Source organism: Plectropomus leopardus, chromosome 12 (assembly GCF_026936395.1).
Source record: "Plectropomus leopardus strain MGB_pleo_1.0 chromosome 12, ASM2693639v1, whole genome shotgun sequence".
Lineage (NCBI taxonomy): Eukaryota > Metazoa > Chordata > Actinopteri > Perciformes > Serranidae > Plectropomus > Plectropomus leopardus.
Window position 1 is genome coordinate 1,380,601 of NC_142187.1, and position 12,593 is coordinate 1,393,193.

The window sequence follows — 12,593 nt, forward strand, 5'->3', positions numbered from 1 at the left end:
CTATCTATCTATCTATCTATCTGTGGTCTGTACAGGCTTGAAAGTGAAGGCCAAGCCTGTGAACTGCTTCACGACGTAGCGGCCCAATCCGACAGTAAACCTGACTGTTATGCAACATCTGAAGCCCATGTGCAACCTGAATACCGGAAATAATGGTAAAACACACACATGCAGCAGCAGCAGCAGCGGCCAAGCGGTCTTATTTTTTTTGGTCATGGTCTTCTTGCTATCATATTTTAAAACTGTATTGCGACAATGACAATGCACATTCCCCGTATACTCTTTGCTCTCACTAACAATCAAGACAGAGCACTCCCAGGGACTAGCCTTTCCACTCTCATTTTGGAGTTAAATTTCTGCCATTTTGCTATCTTAGTTCTTCCATGTCTGACTGCAACAAGTCACAAGCAAAGTAGTGTGTGCATTTTGTGTGTGTCACTGTGCGTGGCCTGATTGACAGCTCAGGAGTGATGAGGGCGGGGTGTGTGTGTGTCACATGACCTAGCCTTTAGAACACACCCCCAAAAAAAGAGCCCAGACCCCGGCCCAGCCCGAACCCTAATTGTGTATTTTAAAACAAAGCCCGACCGGACTCTATCTATCTATCTATCTATCTATCTATCTATCTATCTATCTATCTATCTATCTATCTATCTATCTATCTATCTCTTCCAATAGGCATGGAGTGAAATCATCTTTTCTCTTTTCATTTTGATTTTATTTTCCCAGGTTATAGGACATCACTTTCACAGGGTGGTCTGAGCTGTTTTTGAATTAGTCATCTTCACACTGCCTGAGCGCGATAGGGCTGAACACACCCCATCTCTCTGCCAAAGTCCTTGGAGAGTCATGCCGAGGGCACTTCATGACAGACACCCTTTGCCACCGTGTTGCACCCGTTTGCATCACTCTCCTTTCCCACACTTGTCCCTGAAAACTGAATTAAGTGAAAGCGGTTAGGAGAAAAAGATATTTGTTTCTGATGGATAGTGCCTCATATCAAAGGCCAGCATGGAGGCCTGGAGAGCAGAGTGGTTGGAAGCAAAAATAAATAAATAAATAAATAGTTTGGACAGATGAAACCCACTGGAGCCACATAGTCTACCCTGTTGACTAAGATAGCTGTAAGCTAACTAGGACAGATAGTTTTATAAAACATGCAGTCATTATCAAATACACTTTTAAATACAATTAAAATGTGTTTCTGTAGAAAATATGTGACCTGTTTTTAAAGTTAATTAAGCCTGTAAATGCATTACAGACATGCAAAATACATTTAGAGTTTGAGAAAAATCCATTGGATAATCCATTCTTTCTGTCTCTGAATATCGGTTAGCATTATTTTCCAATCATTTTCCCCTATTCTAGCATGAGACGCCTACTGAGAGTCCCTGGTTAGGGAAGCACAAAGAAGACAATGCTTTCCCACTCACAGCTAATGCATTAGAATTCCCAATGCACCAAACTCAAGAACAAGACAATGTCCTTGAATCAATAATATCTTCAAACTCATGCATAACAACTCATGCATAACAACAGGGTTGTTATGATGCCTGTCATAATCCTTTTAATCCCCACAGTAGGCCAGGACCTGGCTAATCTCAACACCATGCTAAGAAAAGTTTACTGAATAAGCAAAATGTTGGATGCCAAATACATGCAGGCTGCAAAACCTTTATTTTGTAGCTGCAATCATCAGTGTGAGGTTATATTTAGATGTGAATCTATATTGCATTGTGTGTGATAGGAAAGTCCTTGAGATTAGGTTGTCAGGTTATGTAGCACCACATGACACAATTTAACAAAAAACTCCACTGCCAATTTCTTAAGCTAATGGGCAAAATACCAGCCTGTTATGATTCCAGAGTTGACAAATAGTACCTGTTCTGCCTGCTGGTCATTTCTATCAACACATATGAATGCAGATAAATTAGAATTAAAAAGCTGATATGAAGTTAAAACATTCTCAGACAATAGCCTATGCATCGCAGGTCTGAATTTCAACCAATGCGCTCTGCCTCTTCACATAAATTTTACCTGCCTCTCAAACGTGATTGGTCAATACTATTTGGAATACAAGTGGACTGCAAATAGAAACCACAGCCCCTCAGATACCAAAATTGTTACAGACCCTGCAAACATATGCAGATATCTGTGACAGACATTAGTATGAGAGTAATCCTATATCTCATCTGCACTGTTGTTGACCCTGTTTTTCTTTGTGGTTCCATAATGAGGTCCAGACTGCTCTTCACAGTCACTCCTCAATGTCAGTCTCAATGCTGAACAAATATAAATCAACACAAGAACAATGGGGGCAACACGGTGGCGTCATGTTTAGCACTGTTGCCTCAAATCAAGAGGGTCCCTGGTTCAAAAACCATTTTTGCATGTTCTCTCCATGTCCACATTCCAAAGACATGCAGCTCAGGTTGATTGGTGACTCTAAATTGCCCTTAGGTGTGACTGTGAGCGTGTAAGGTTGTCTGTCTATATGTGCCGACCCTACGATAGTTCTATAAGACCAAGATTGTCCTGCTCCCAGGTGTGAGGCAGAACTGTTTTCAAGGCTGAGTGCAGCATTATGATTATTCCAGGCCAAAGATGGCATCATCCTATTATCCCCTCAACTCGTTAAAAGCCATCAGAAAGGAGGCTGTTTATGCAAGCAGGCAGCCAAGGCTGAACTTTACAGCATGATCACAGGTCTCTTATGAAGGTTGGAGTGTGTGTGGGGTAGAGGTTCTTGATTCTTGTGTGTGTGTATTTGCATGCTTTATCACAGTTAGGTTTGTCAAAGCTTCTGCAGTCACTCAGTCTATACTGTTAAATGCTGTGAGTGCTGAATAGCCTGGACTTTATGTGCAAATACAGGAACAATTATTATGTTTCTGTTTTACTAAAAAATATGAGGTTCTTTTTAAAATACAAAATCATCTTGCATACAAGCATTATATAGAAAAACAAAATCTGTATTTTGGGGCTGAAGACCGATACTCGACATATCTCAGTATAAGTATGCCTAATGTTCAGTTGTAAGTCACTTTTATGTAAGCCACATGTGACATGTAGCAACAACATGTAACAATTAAAAACAAACAATCAAACAAACAAACAATCAAACAAACAAAAACAACAGGCTGTGATCAAATAGAATACAATGACAGGGTTTGCTTCCCTCTTAAATGATATGGCTGCAAAACCAATACATGGAAAATTATAAAATAGCAGTGCTGTACATTACTTTTTTGTTGAAAAAAAAAAGTATCAAGAAAGTTTATTTAGTTTGAGACGAAAAAAGTGTTCTGTTTGGGGTGGCTTTAAAAGTCATTTGCCATGATTTTGCTGATGAATACAGTGTTTAAAAACTAATATCTATAGTTATACAAGTGGCATTACTTCAGAATGTGGCCAAATGGAACCAGACACATGCATGTGGAATGTAGAAAGATGGCGTCAGGTAATGATGCTAGTGGTAACGACACGATATAAGGAGCACAAGTGCAATTACAGGGCAGGCGGAAGGGGTGGTGGATGGAACCAATAAAACAGGTAACTTTTTGTGGGAGTCTGGTGTTTGCTTCCCATGTGGATGTAAGTTGATTTTTGTTTTGTTTTTTTTCTTCACGTTACCATGTGCCTCTTTTGCCTTAACTTAACCGTCTGTGACTTTGTTGCCTAATCATTGTTACGGTCCACATTAAACATCACAACATGCTGTTTCATTTCACCATGTGCATTTGCAGGAGGATACCTAAAATGTCAAAAGATGCAGGCACCATGTGATGAGTTGGGATAATAATGTGTTGGGCTGATGGAACATTTCTTAATATACTGGAGTGCAGGAAGCGCTTTTTTTTTGCCAGAAAACCTTTTTTTTATGCGATTGTGTTTTTTTCATGTCTTTAAAATGCAAAATCTAACATCAACAGTTGTAGTTACCTCCAACAGGGAGTACTGTCAAAAGTTTGATGCTAGACTGGATGGGCCGAGTCTAGTGCCAAACTTTTGACGGTGTTCATAGACTCAAAACATATTTAGCACTCAGCTTGTAAATGTATTCCTTGATTTTGAAACAGTACCCTTATGTTGTCATTGCATGGGTAAATTAATGAATTTTGTACTGTATTAAAAAAAAAAAAAAAACGCCCCCTCGGAATTTTTAACATCCCTTCAGTCAGTTTACACCTCAAGGACGAAATTGTTGGACACACAAGTCAAATGTGGACCTCCCTGTGAAATATGAAACAATCAAAAATGAGCTAATGGGCCTGAGTGGTGATTTAAATGGATCTAAGTGGTGTATACATTTACCTAAAGCAGAGGTTACCATGAACCCTTATTATGAGGAATGAAGCCCAACAGTTGAATGCTCCTCCTGCTGGAGGCTGCTGGTAACTACTACTGTTGATGCTGCATTTTGCATTTTGCATTTTGAAGATAAAACATGAAAAAAAACAAATGCAGTGTACTGTAACTGCTGCAAGTGACAGTGACCATTATGAGCATAATCTTTTATGTAATATGAAAGTGCTCATATATCAGAATTTGAATAATAAGAGATGCATGTTGTGTTTAGAGTGCAGAGAGAAATGAAATGTCCCCTGGTGGTGTGCTTCAGCCTCTTGTGGTCAAAATGAGTATTACAGAAAGAAACACAAAAATTTGTCTTATTTTCCTCACATGAAGGAAAAAAATCAGGTGTGGAACCAAGTGAAAAAAAATGTCTTGCAAAAAAAATGTTTTTCTTGCAAAAAATTAGGGTTTTTTTTAGCAAGAAAAAAATTGATTCAGTTTCACACATTTTTTTTTAAGTTAGCAAATGGATCACCAGAGCTCCCACCTCAGGGCTTCCGTACAGAACCCAGTGAAAAGAGGACAATTTCAGGAGGCAAATTAGAAGTGTTTCTTTTTGTAATACTCATTTTGACCACAAGAGGCTGAAGCGCACCACCACCCATGTCCTAAATTGGACTAACAGCATCCATGTTCCTCCAGGGGACTTTTCATTTCCCTCTTCACTCACACAACATGCATCTCTTATGTGTTGGCAGGTTATGTAACATGACTGTCACGTTTCTTTTGGCCCAGAATGTGTCATACTTGGCGCTTATCTGCCGTTAGTGCCATGGGTGGAATATTGTGTACTGTCAGCAAGCCATATTGAGGATTAACATTTTATGGCCTCATACGTAGAACTATCAAATTCTGATATATGAGTACTTTCATGTTACATGAAAGGTTACGGTCATAGTGGTCACTGTCAATTGCTGGAATTACAGTACACAATGTTTGTGTTTTCTCCAGTTTTATCTTCAAAATGCAAAATCAAACATCAACAGTAGTAGTTACTAGCAGCCTCCAGCAAGGAGAGCATTCAGCTGTTGAGCTGCATTCCTCATAAAAAGGGTTCATGGTAACCTGTGCTTTAAGTCAATGTGTACATCTGCTGAGGACACTATTTATAATACAGTGTGTTCGCGTATTGTCAGTGGGACATTTGGACACTTGCAGGGAATAGGATTATTTTTCTACATGTATTGATATCTAGAACAAACAGAATAAGCACTTTTGATGCATTTTATCTTGGCGATATAAATGGTTATGGTTATCATTCATAGTTATGATGATATAGAATTGGACGCTGTTTATTGAATACTGCATTTGTAATGCAATGCTTATTTAATCAGTCCTTCAGTTAACAATAGATCCACTTAGATCAATCTAAATCACCACTCAGGCCCATCAGCTCATTTTTGATTATACCCATGCATTGACAACATAAGGGTACTGTTTCAAAATTAAAGAATACATTTATTATTCATTTATCCTCAGGGCTTCTGTACAGTAGACCACACACACAACTGGACTTAAACGAATGTACAATTTATCACAATGTGCAGTTATTTTCCATCTGCAACGGACTTAAATATTTTCTTACTGCTGAGTTTTGCATCTTAATTGTTTTTACTACTTATACTGTTTTTGTATTTATATTGCTTTTTTATGCCTCCTATTTTTTATGCCTCCTTTTTCTATTTTTAGTTTTTAGTTGTTGTTTTTTGGCCACTATTTATGTTGTTTTTGCTTTATTTATTGAAACGGGCTGTGTTAGAACCCAGATGCAGTACGCCAAAACTCAAAGTCAGTTGGTAATGACTTTTATTATAACCAACACAAACGAAGATCAGCTCACAGAATTTCAGTTCATTCTTCAGGCGGTAAGCCCAAACAATGTCTCTGGGAATCCCACGAAGCGAAGACACGAAGCTTGAACCTACTGTGGCCGGAGAACAGGAAACCCTGTAGCTTGACGAGCCGACAACACGTGTGGGAACGTTGTCGGGGATAGCGCTGAATCGTGGTCGGGGACAGGCAGAGGATCCATAGCCGGGAAAACAGTCTGATAGAACTCCTCGGAGCTGCCAGAACCAACGTTGTCGTCATCATCAGAAGGAGGACCATCCTCCAGCGACGACGCGGAACCCATCGGGAAGGACCCCAACCCAGAAGGTCCAGGAACAGGAGACGAAGGACAGGCAGAGACGGAGGACCCACGACCGGGAGCAGCACGGGACGGCTGATCCGGATGGAGACGATGAAACTCCTTGATGAGCTGGTCATCCAGGATTTGCCGAGCTGGAACCCAGGACCGCTCCTCCGGACCGTATCCCTCCCAGTCTACAAGGTACTGGAGACCCCTGCCGTGGTGCCTGGAACGAAGGAGCCGACGGACCATGTAAGCCGGAGCCCCCTTGATGAGTCGAGGAGGAGGAGGCGGCGGAGAAGTCGGCTGCAGGGGGCTCTCCCGGACCGGTTTGACCCTGGAGATGTGGAACGTGGGGTGGATTCTCATGGTACGAGGCAGCTTCAGACGAACCGCCACTGGGTTGATGACCTTCTCGACTGGGAACGGGCCGATGAACTTCGGAGCCAGCTTACGGGAGTCCACCCTCAGCGGAAGATCCCTGGTAGATAACCAGACCCTCTGACCCACCCGGTAGGAGGGGGCCTGGGAGCGGCGACGATTAGCCGCCGAGGTGTAGCGACCCACAGCCCGTAACAACGTAGCTCTGGCCCGGGTCCAGGTCCGGTGGCAGCGACGGATGAAGTCTTCCACCGAAGGGTAGGTCGCCTCCCTCTCTTCGGCGGGAAACAGAGGAGGCTGGTAACCATAAGCGCACTGGAAGGGAGAGAGCCCAGTAGCGGAACTCTGGAGGGTGTTATGGGCGAACTCTACCCACAGGAGCTGCGAAGACCAAGAGGCAGGGGTGAGTTGAGGCCGCCTGGCGCAGCGCTGTCTCCATCTCTTGGTTCATCCGTTCCGTCTGCCCATTGGATTGAGGGTGATACCCTGAGGACAGGCTGGTGGACGCCCCCAGAAGTTGGCAGAACTCCCTCCAGAACGCTGAGGTGAACTGGGGGCCCCGATCGGAGACCACATCAGAAGGGATGCAGTGCAATCTGATCACATGCTGCAATAGCAACCCCGCGGTCTCCTTGGCAGAAGGGAGCTTGGGTAAAGGCACAAAATGGACCATCTTGCTGAACCGGTCTACCACTGTCAGGATTGTGGTGTTGCCTCCCGACAGTGGCAGACCCGATACCCGAATCAGGCGATGTGGGACCAGGGGCGATGAGGAACAGGAAGTGGGTGCAGATGACCAGCAGGAGCTTGGCGAGGGGTCTTACATAGATTGCAGACTGGACAGGAGTTCATAAAGTCTTTTGTGTCGTTAACCAATGTGGGCCACCAGAATCGTTGTTGCAGGACCTCTCTGGTACGAGTGATCCCAGGATGGCAGGTAAGACGAGAAGAGTGGGCCCACTGTAACACCTCCGATCTGAACCTCTCAGGAACGAACAGGCGGTTCTGAGGACAGGAACTGGGACCCGGCTGTTGCTCCAACGCCGACAAGATGCGTTCCTCTATCTCCCATGTGAGGGATGCCAGGAGTCGAGAGGCAGGAAGAATGCTGTCAGGAAGGGGAGATGCCTCCTCCTCCTCCAGGAACTGGCAGGACAGGGCGTCATGTTTGACGTTACGGGATCCTGGCCGGTATGAGGGGATGAACGAGAAGCGAGCGAAGAATAGGGCCCAACGAGCCTAGCGTGAATTTAGTCTTTTGGCAGTTCGGATGTTCTCTAGATTCTTGTGGTCGGTCCATACAAGGAAGGGTACTCTGGTGCCCTCCAGCCAATGTCGCCATTCCTCCAGCGCCAACTTGACCACCAGTAGCTCGCGGTTGCCGATGTCGTAGTTGCGCTCTGCTGGCGACAAGTCGTCGGAGAAGAAAGGCGCACAGATGCAGCTTCCATCTTCAGCGGCGTTGGAGAGGACAGCTCCCACCCCCACATCCGAGGCGTCATCCTCCACCACGGACTGTCCCTCAGGATCGGGGATGAGGAGAATGGGAGCAGAACTGAAGCGCCCCTTGAGGTGTTGAAAGGCGTTGTCAGCTTCAGGAGACGAGCGGAATTGAACCTTAGATGAGGTAAGTGCTGTGAGGGGGGCTGCCACCGTGCTGTACCCACGAATAAATCTTTGGTAGAAGTTGGCAAACCCCAGGAATCGTTGCAGCTGTTTGCGGGAGTCGGGAATAGGCCATGAGGTCACGGCGGAGACCTTTGCGGGGTCCATTTCCATCCAATTGTGGCCGATGATGTAACCCAGGAAGGAAACAGAAGATGCGTGGAAGTCACATTTCTCCGCCTTTACAAACAGGGAGTTCTTGAGTAGTAGCTGCAACACAGTCTGCACATGGTGGATGTGTTCTAGTCTGGACCGGGAGAAAATCAGGATATCTTCCAGATACACGAAAACAAACTTGTTGAGATAGTCTCTGAGAACGTCGTTAATCAGGGATTGAAAGACTGCAGGAGCATTGGTGAGCCCAAACGGCATCACCAAATACTCATAATGTCCCGTGGGAGTGTTGAAGGCCGTCTTCCACTCATCCCCCTCTCGGATGCGGACCAGGTGGTAAGCGTTGTGAAGATCGAGTTTTTTGAAGGTTGCCCCTTGAAGTAATTCAAACGCTGAAGCTATGAGAGGGAGGGGGTAACGGTTCTTTACTGTGATCTCGTTCAACCCCCTATAGTCAATGCAGGGCCGAAGGGAACCGTCCTTCTTTCCCACAAAGAAGAATCCGGCCCCGGCAGGAGATGAGGACGGCCAGATGATACCGCTAGCCAAAGAGTCTCTTATGTAGGTGTCCATGGCCTCTCTCTCTGGTGCGGAAAGAGTAGAGACGACCCTTAGGAGGGGCAGCTCCGGGAAGAAGATCAATGGCGCAGTCATAGGAACGATGGGGCGGCAGAGAAGTGGCCCTGGCCTTGTTAAACACCTCCCTGTAGTCGTGGTACTCTGTGGGCACCCCTGAGAGATCTGGGGTGGCGCAGGAGTGGGTGATCGCCCTGGGAGGTCTTGGCCGTTGGAGACAGATCTGTTGGCACGAGGAACTCCATGCCACAATCGAGCCGGTGGACCAGTCTATATGAGGATTGTGTGCAGCCAGACCAGGGGTACCCGAGGATCAAAGGCAGTTCTGGGGACCTCAGGATGTGGAACTGGATGGTCTCGTGGTGTTCGCCGGACAGGAGCATGGAGACGGGATTGGTCTGATGAGTCACGGTTCCCAGGAGATGACCATCCAGAGCGTTGGCGGGGATGGGGCGTGGTAGTGGGACCTGCTTTAATCCCAGCTGACGAGCGAGTTCCTCGTCGATCAGATTCACGTCAGCCCCAGAGTCTGTGAATGTGGCGAGAGTGTGAGTCTTCTCACCCAACAGAAACTGCACATGGAACAGGGGACGGAGACTGGGGGCAGAGTTCTGGGAACAGCTCAGCAGGATGCCCCTCTCTACTGCTGAGCCTGCCCGTTTACTGGACAACAGGAGACGAAGTGTCCAGCTTGCCCACAGTAAAGACAGAGCCGTCCCCGACGCCGTCTCTCACGCTCCTCTGATGTCAGCCTAGTGCGACCCACCTGCATGGGCTCCGTCCCTCCCTGGCTCAGGTCCGCTGGAAGCGCTGTGGTGGGTGGAGGACCCCGCTGGTGACCAGGAAGCCGGTGAGAGCCTCCCTCCAGGCGCTGCTCCCTCCTTCTCGCCTGAATCCGCCTGTCCAGTCTCGTAGTCAGTTCAATGAGACCGTCAAGCGAATGAGGGAGGTCAAATGAAACCAATTCATCTTTGATGTACGGTACTAGTCCATTAAGAAAGGCGTCACACTGGGCTGCCGAATTCCAGTTACTTTGTCGAGCTTGAGTTCTGAAGTCAATAGCAAAATCAGCGACTGTCCGACTTCCCTGTCGCTGATTCAACAGTCCCCCGGTGGCGTCAGGACCCAAAGGCACGGGACCAAACACCTTCCGTAGCTCATCTGCGAAGGCTTTAAATGAGACACAGGCTGGTGTACCTCTCTCCCACTCTGCTGTTCCCCATAGTCGAGCTCGGCCAGTGAGGTGATTAATGGCGAAAGCCACCTTGGCTCCCTCGGTGGCAAACGTGTGCGGCTGCAGAGCAAACAGGATGGAGCAGTTGGTCAAAAACGGATTGCAGCCCTCTGGATCTCCAGCGTAACGTTCGGGTGCCCCAACCCGGGGTTCAGGAGTGGAACTGGGAGACGGCGCCGGGTTGGGAGCCAGCTGAACAGGACTCGAACCAGGAACGGTGTGTTGGGTTAACGTGGTTGCCATCTGTTGCACCTGGTTCGCCAGCAGGGTTAATGCTCGCTCCAACGCCGAAGCGGAAAGACGAGCCTCCGCCGCGTTGGAGGAGAGCTGAGCCTCATGCTGCTGGAGCATTCCCTCAACACGGGCTAGACGAGACTGTAAAGTGTTGGAGTCTGCTGGGTCCATGTTTGGCCAGATTGTACTGAAACGGGCTGTGTTAGAACCCAGATGCAGTACGCCAAAACTCAAAGTTAGTTGGTAATGACTTTTATTATAACCAACACAAACGAAGATCAGCTCACAGAATTTCAGTTCGTTCTTGGGGTAAGCCCAAACAATGTCTCTGGGAATCCCACAGGCGAAGACACGAAGCTTGAACCTACTGTGGCTGGAGAACAGGAAACCCGTGGCTCGACAAGCCGACAACACGTGTGGGAGCGTTGTTGGGGATAGCGCTGAATGGAAATTAGGGGACAGGCAGAAGGATCCGTGGCAGGAGAAAACAGTCTGAAAGAACAACGGTATGCCGTCGAGGCAGGCAGGAGGATCGTGCATTGGTCGGCGGTGAGGTCTTCGCCAGTGGGCCGTCAGATTTCCATGCTTGGCCGGGGCGAAGCACGTGGTCGGGGACAGAAGGCAGGTAGGTACACGGGGAATCAGGCACGGAGAGCAGGTCAGGAACAGGCTGGGTCGGCAACGGTAAATCTGGCAGGAAAACGCTGGAGAGTCGTGCATAGTGCAGAGGAACAATCTGGCAGTGAGTGAATGTGTGGGAGTGTCTTAAATACCGGACTGATTGGAGATGAGCTGCAGCTGAGGGAGAGCGGGCTGCAGCAGTGGGCGAGGCTGGCAAGTAGAGCAGGTCAGAGTGAGGTGAGTGGAAAAACACTGGCGGTGGGGAGGAGGAGAATGCAGGAGCCATGACATTTATCTTGTACATACCTTGCTTTGATATCCCTTTGCCACCCTTACAATGCAAATTTCCCTGTTGTGGGACTAATAAAGTATTATCTAAAAGATAAGAATCTTACTGAATTGGCCACTAATCTTGAAACTGTGATTGTAGAGATCTTCTTTGCTGCCGGGGGGGAGAAATGTGTGTGAGACACCCATGTTTTCACAGACATGGATGTGAACTAAGTGCAACTTGCTGGTGCAGAGGCATTCAACCGCAGGGCCATAATTATAGTTTCTATATTTATTTTAATAAGTTCATATCTTTGTTTATGGTACCAATTCTTAAAGTGTTGTGTTCCCGAGTTGTTCCCGATAACTGTATGTGACTTGTGCCCCAGCCCCTCTTTCTCTGAATACCCTTTTCACAGTCACCATAGCTGACACATGCAAATCAAGTGCCCTGCAGAACTTAACCATGTCTCCCTGGCCTGCCTTCTTGGAGATGCAGGTAACAATAGTGTTTGCTCTCAGCCACTGCAGTGTTCTGAACTCTATCCACCATTAAAACATCTAAGTGCAGCCAGCTTAATTTAGGCAATAACCCAACATTAAGCTTAACAAAAAATTGGTTAATTGTGAGCTTAGACAGATGCCAAATTGCTTTACCAAATCCATGTCTTACAAACAATAATCAACTTGAAATAATGTTTACGAGTCCAACACTCTGGCTCTGATAGTTAATTCTAACAAATCTGACATGCCACTTGTACCAGAAATAGTTTTTGCATGCATGCTTTGCGAATGTGTGGAGAATATTTTTGTGTGATTGTGTTTGAAATGTCTGTCTAACATAGATGTGATGTGTCTAAAGATCTATACTATATGCACCTAGCAGCTGCTACACATTCACTCTCTACATTTATCATTTATTCATAACAGGCAACAACAAGGAAAAAACAGTGCTACATTGTGCACTCTTTAGCGGTCTATAAAATAAATAATCATTCATAATGAATACAT

At 46.3% G+C, this 12,593-nt stretch overlaps 1 pseudogene; it reads left to right on the forward strand.

Annotated features, from left to right (window-relative positions):
• Positions 1-11,135: 11,135 nt before the first annotated feature.
• The window catches only part of LOC148187779 (uncharacterized), a 50,446-nt pseudogene continuing 48,988 nt past the window's right edge, over positions 11,136-12,593 (forward strand).